We start from the raw sequence: 6,899 nt of genomic DNA, 5'->3' as shown, positions 1-6,899 counted from the left end.
TCAGAAAGGTCATTCTGCTGCCAATGTTTTCCTATGGAGATTGCCTGGCGGTGTGCTCTATTTTATACATTTTATGTCAGCAACGGGTGTGGCTGAAATAGCCAAATGCACTAATTTGAAGGGGTGTCTACATCATTTTGTCTGTGTGTGTCTGTATATTTCATGGTGTTGTATAGCCCTGGAAATAATCTCAATTCACGTAAACATAAATTCAGAAAAAATAATTTGACCAAAAAATGGTGTCTTTGCACAATTTACAAATTGTGCCACCTTTCAATGTGCCAATTCATAGGCAATTTCTCTGCATTTGAGGCTATGAAACTGGTCCGCGAAATTCTTGATATGTTTAGCAAGCTCCTTTGGCTATAATTTTGTCTGGCTTTAACCCAGCGCAATTGTCAAACACGCTTGTTTGTCATTTCGATCTGATAAAGCCGGCACTGTTCTATTTTCAAACCCGTCAGGACTGGTAATTTACCGGTTTCATTTGCTGGAGGTGGGAGGGGTGGTATAAGGCCCTTAAAATGTGCCAAAGTGCCAATTTCAGTATGCGCTGGTGAGGATATTTAAGACCAATCGAAAGCTGGTTTTACCCGTAACACATTTGTTTACGGCATAGATTTTGACAACAGAAGCGCAGCCTATCCAGCCATGACACACACTGCCAATATGCCCATGGAATAAGATGTGTTTTTTGTGCCCTTCACACCCTTGTATTTAGAAACATTTTGTTTGATTTTTTTTTTAAACCAGCATAGCCTCCTCCTCAATCAAATCAAATCAAATGTATTTATATAGCCCTTCGTACATCAGCTGATATCTCAAAGTGCTGTACAGAAACCCAGCCTAAAACCCCAAACAGCAAACAATGCAGGTGTAAAAGCACGGTGGCTAGGAAAAACTCCCTAGAAAGGCCAAAACCTAGGAAGAAACCTAGAGAGGAACCGGGCTATGTGGGGTGGCCAGTCCTCTTCTGGCTGTGCCGGGTAGAGATTATAACAGAACATGACCAAGATGTTCAAATGTTCATAAATGACCAGCATGGTCGAATAATAATAAGGCAGAACAGTTGAAACTGGAGCAGCAGCACAGTCAGGTGGACTGGGGACAGCAAGGAGCCATCATGTCATCATGCCATCATGAAGGCTGTTTTTTTTGTCATGTCCAATGCAATTCGCAAAGTAGTCAAGACTATCGATAACGAGTTTGGCTCGTGAGACCCGTTTGAAATAAATCTTAAATCACCAAAGCTTTATGAAAAGATCAAGTTTGGTAGCAGCAAAAACAGTGAGCGGACATCCCCTTTTTTATACACTGCTCAAAAATAATAAAGGGAACACCTAAACAACAATGTAACTCCAAGTCAATCACACTTCTGTGAAATCAAACTGTCCACTTTGGAAGCAACACGGATTGACAATACATTTCACATGCTGTTGTGCAAATGGAATAGACAACAGGTGGAAATTATAGCAAGACACCCCCAATAAAAGTGGTTCTGCAGGTGGGGACCACAGACCACTTCTCAGTTCCTATGCTTCCTGGCTGATGTTTTGGTCACTTTTGAATGCTGGCGGTGCTTTCACTCTAGTGGTAGCATGAGACGGAGTCTACAACCCACACAAGTGGCTCAGGTAGTGCAGCTCATCCAGGATGGCACATCAATGCGAGCTGTGGCAAGAAGGTTTGCTGTGTGTGTCAGCGTAGTGTCCAGAGCATGGAGGCGCTACCAGGAGACAGGCCAGGACATCAGGAGATGTGGAGGAGGCCATAGCAGGGCAACAACCCAGCAGCAGGACCGCTACCTCCGCCTTTGTGCAAGGAGGAGCAGGAGGAGCATTGCCAGAACCCTGCAAAATGACCTCCAGCAGGCCACAAATGTGCATGTGTCTGCTCAAACGGTCAGAAACAGACTTCATGAGGGTGGTATGAGGGCCCGACGTCCACAGGTGGGGGTTGTGCTTACAGCCCAACACCGTGCAGGACGTTTGGCATTTGCCAGAGAACACCAAGATTGGCAAATTCGCCACTGGTACCCTGTGCTCTTCACAGATGAAAGCAGGTTCACACTGAGCACATGTGACAGACGTGACAGTCTGGAGACGCCGTGGAGAACGTTCTGCTGCACAGCCCTCCATGTGCTCGCCAGAGGTAGCCTGACTCCTTGTGAGACCATATGCTGGTGCGGTTGGCCCTGGGTTCCTCCTAATGCAAGACAATTCTTGACCTCATGTGGCTGGAGTGTGTCAGCAGTTCCTGCAAGAGGAAGGCATAGACTGGCCCGCCCGTTCCAAAGACCTGAATCCAATTGAGCACATCTGGGACATCATGTCTCGCTCCATCCACCAACAGACTGTCCAGGAGTTGGCGGATGCTTTAGTCCAGGTCTGGGAGGAGATCCCTCAGGAGACCATCCGCCACCTCATCAGGAGCATGCCCAGGCGTTGTAGGGAGGCCATACAGGCACGTGGAGGCCACACACACTACTGAGCCTCATTTTGACTTGTTTTAAGGACATTACATCAAAGTTGGATCAGCCTGTAGTGTGGTTTTTCACTTTAATTTTGAGTGTGACTTCAAATCCAGACCTCCATGGGTTGATAAATTTGATTTCCATTGATAATTTGTGTGATTTTGTTGTCAGCACATTCAACTATGTAAAGAAAAAAGTATTTAATAAGAATATTTCATTCAGATCTAGGATGTGTTATTTTAGTGTTTCCTTTATTTTTTGAAGGTCTTACATTATTTTAGCCAGCTTTGTTGAAAGTCCATGAGATCTTCAGGCAATTTTACTGCCAATGTTCGTCTATGGAGATCGCACGGCAGTGTCCTCAATTTTATACACATGTCAGTAACAGGTGTGGCTGAAATGGCCAAATCTACTAATTTGAAGGCGTGTCCACATACTTTTGGCCGTGTTGTCTACGTGTTCAGATAATACAGAGAGACCTGATACCATGCTTCTCATTGTTTTCGTTAGGATGTTTTCTTAGCTGTCCTATTTGAAACAAACAATTAGGACTGGGCAAGGTCTACCCTACCGGTTTGACAACCCGTGAGGACAGCTATCAATTGTTGGCACAAGATGTCAATAATTGGATTAACTGACTTGGTCAAACAAAGACATGGTTAAAACTGGGGTTAAAGTGACAAACAAGAAAAGGTGCAACTGATAATATTTAGTAGCAACTTCAAGTATAGAATTAAACTTTATTTTTAATTCCAATTTCAGAACACATGTTATTGCACTGGAGGATGCCTTCTCAACAAACATCAAATTAAAAGTGTTTGACCAGGATTCAAACAAACCACAGTCATCACACTTCACATGACTTCAAGGAAGGGACATTTCCATTAACCTCTAAGGGACAATTGTTGCTCAATATGCAATAACGTGATTTGAATTCCTTAAACAGCAGCCAACTTTTCGGGACATAGACATGTCTTATATTGGCTTAAATTCTTGTTAATCCAACTGCAGTGCCCAATTTACAATGAGCTATTACAGCAAAAAAACACCATGCTATTGTTTGAGGACAGTGCACAACAAAAGACTTATCACGGCAACTGGTTTGATACATTCAGTAATCTTGCTCTTTGTCATCCTGAGGGTCCCAGAGATCAAATGCAGCATAGTTATGTTTGATTTAAAAAAAAGAAATTATATTCAAATGTAGGAACTGGGTTCTACAGTTTGACCCTGCTGCTGTCTCTGGCTCCACACCCACCCCACCATCTAGATGTGAAGGTGTACATTTTAATTTATCATCATAGCATTTTTGTATGCACTCTATAGTTATGTACTTAAATGTATAAATTGACCAATTCGGCACATTTGTGCAAACTCCTGGCAGATTTATTACAACATTTTGTACAGTGATGTAATTCTTCACTGGATCAATCTGAAAATTTGCACACACACTGCTGCCATATTGTGGACAACATCTAATTACACCTAGAATCCTATCTCAATGTATGGCCTTTTTCCATTTCAAAGATGCAACAAAAATATAGAAAACGCATGTTTTTTGTTTGTATTATCTTTTACCAGATCAAATATTATATCCTTTTTTCATCTCACATTTCCACAATTTTTGTTTCCTTTCAAATGGTATCAGGAATATGCATATCCTTGCTCTAGGTCCTGAGCAGTTAGATTTGGATATGTCATTTAAAGGAGGAAATTGAAAGAAAAAAAAGCATTGGAACTTTTTAAAAGACAAGTGCGATGGGGGTCACGGTTGACTACCAAGTAGACACTCCTGCAAAATACTATTTTCCCCCACCTTTTGCAAATTAGTATGATTGGCAAGAACATTTTAAAATGGCAGACAAATGTGATTGCTTGAGCTAACACCGATAGTTTTCTAAAAGGCTATGACCAGAGCTAAAGCTAACACGTGCATCAGCATGGAATGGCTAGACAAAGCCCTCACCAACTTCCAAAAGTCAAGAGCAGAGCGATGTCGGCACATTGTGGTTTGTTTGATTCCCGTCGCCTACTTTTATTTATTTAACTAGGCAAGTCAGTTAAGAACAAATTCTTATTTACAATGACTGCCTACACCGGCCAAATCCGGACGATGCTGGGCCAATTGTGCGCCGCCGTATGGGACTCCCAAACACATCCGGTTGTGATACAGCCTGGATTTGAACCAGGGTGTCTGTAGTGACGCCTCAAACACTGAGATGCAGTGCCTTAGACTGCTGCACCACTCGGGACAAAGTAAAAATCCTGATGCATTTATCCTCCAGTGTTCTAAAGAATCACATTCGCCTTAGAAAATTTATTTCTTAAATAGGATTGATAGGATTACTACAGACCCAGGTTCCTTCCCGGGCCGAGGCCGGAAGGCCCATAGGACAGCACATAATTGGCCCAGCGTCACCCGGGTTAGGGGAGGGTTTGGCCTGTGGGGCTTTACTCTAGCGCTCTAGCGACTCTGTGGCGGGCCGGGTGCCTGACGCCGGTCTCAAGTTGAACGGTGCTTCCTCCGACACATTGGTGCGGCTGGCTTCTGGGTTAAGCTGGCAGGTGTTAAGGAGCACAGTTCGTTGGGCAATTTTTCAGAGGACGCATGACTCCACCTTCGCTCTCCCGAGCCCGTTGAGGAGTAGCAGCGATGAGACAAGATCGATAAAATAAAATGGATCGATACTTGAAAAAGAAAATACTGAACAGAAATATAAACGCAACATGTAAAGTCTTGGTTTAATGAGCTGAAATAAGACGCAAGATTTTCCAGACGCACAAAAAGCTTCCCTCAAATTGTGGACAAATTTGTTTACATCCCTGTTAGTGAGAATTTCTCCTTTGCCAAGACAATCTATCCACCTGACAGGTGTGGCATATCAAGAAGCTGTTAAATAGCATGTTCATTACACAGGTGCAACTTGTGCTGGGGACAATAAAAGGCCACAACACAATGCCACAGATGTCTCAAGTTGAGAGGGAGTGTGCACGTGGCATGCTAACTGCAGGAATGTCCACCAGAGCTGTTGGCAGAGAATTTAATTTTTAATTTCTCTACCAAGCTGCCTCCAACATTGTTCTAGAGAATTTGGCAGTGCGTCCAACCGGCCTCACAACCGCAGACTGCGTGTAACCACAAGTCCAGGACTCCACATCCGGCTTCTTCACCTGCGAAATCATCTGAGCCCAGCCACCCGGACAGCTGATGAAACTGAATAGTATAGGTCTATAATAAATCCCATTTATGGGTATAAACTCAATGATTGGCTGGGCCTCGTTCCCGAGTGGGTGCCCTTGCCCAGTCGTGAAATCCAAAGAATTAACAAATGTATTTCAATTGACTGAAATCCCTATTTGAACTGTAACTAAGTAAAATAGTTAATTGTTGCAATTATATTTTTGTTCAGTGCATTTGGAAAGTATTCAGACCCCTCAACTTCTTCCCACAGTTAGGTTTCAGCCTTATTCTAAAAAGGATTAAATTGTTTATTCCCCTCATCCACACAACACCACCACATAATGACAAACAAAACAAAGTTCTACATAAGTATTCAGACCCTTCACTATGAGACTCAAATTGTGCTCAGGTGCATTCGGTTTCCATTGATCATCCTTGAGATGTTTCTACAACTTTGAGTCCATCGGTGGTAAATTCAATTGATTGGACAAGATTTGGAAAGGTACACACCTGTCTATATAAAAAGGTGCCACAGTTGACCGTGCATGTTAGAGCAAAAACCAAGCCACTAGGTCGAAGGAATTGTCTGTAGAGCTCCCAGAGAGGATCGTGTCGAGGCACAGATCTGGGGAAGGGTACCAAAAAATGTCTGCAGCATTGAGGGTCTCCCAAAAAAACAATGGCCTTCATTTTTAAATGGATGAAGTTTGGAACCACCAAGACTCTTCCTAGAGCTGGCCGCCCAGCAAAACTGAGCAATCAGGGGAGAAGACTGCAGCACTAAACCAATCAGGCCTCTACCATGAAGGTAGCCATCTCCACAGAGGAACTCTAGCGCTCTGTCAGAGTGACCATCGGCCAGACAGAAGCCATTCCTCAGTAAAAAGGCACAAGACCGCCCGCTTGGAGTTCGCCAAAAGGCACCTAAAAGGACTCTGTCTAGTTTGAGAAAGACACCTCAAGTCCTCAACTGCCAGCTTCATTAAATAGTACCTGCAAACACCAGTCTCAACATCAACAGTGAAGAGGTGACTCCGGGATGCTGGCCTTCTAGGCAGAGTTCCTCTGTCCAGTGTCTGCATTCTTTCGCCCATCTTAAAATTGTATTTTTATTGGCCAGTCTGAGATATGTCTTTTTCTTTGCAACTCTGCCTAGGACAGCATCCCAGAGTCACCTCTTCACTGTTGAGACTGGTGTTTTGCGGGTACTATTTAATAAAGCTGGCAGTTGAGGACTTGTGGGGC

The sequence above is a fragment of the Oncorhynchus keta genome, chromosome 12 (genome assembly GCF_023373465.1).
Source record: "Oncorhynchus keta strain PuntledgeMale-10-30-2019 chromosome 12, Oket_V2, whole genome shotgun sequence".
Lineage (NCBI taxonomy): Eukaryota > Metazoa > Chordata > Actinopteri > Salmoniformes > Salmonidae > Oncorhynchus > Oncorhynchus keta.
This window is presented reverse-complemented; position numbering follows the sequence as displayed.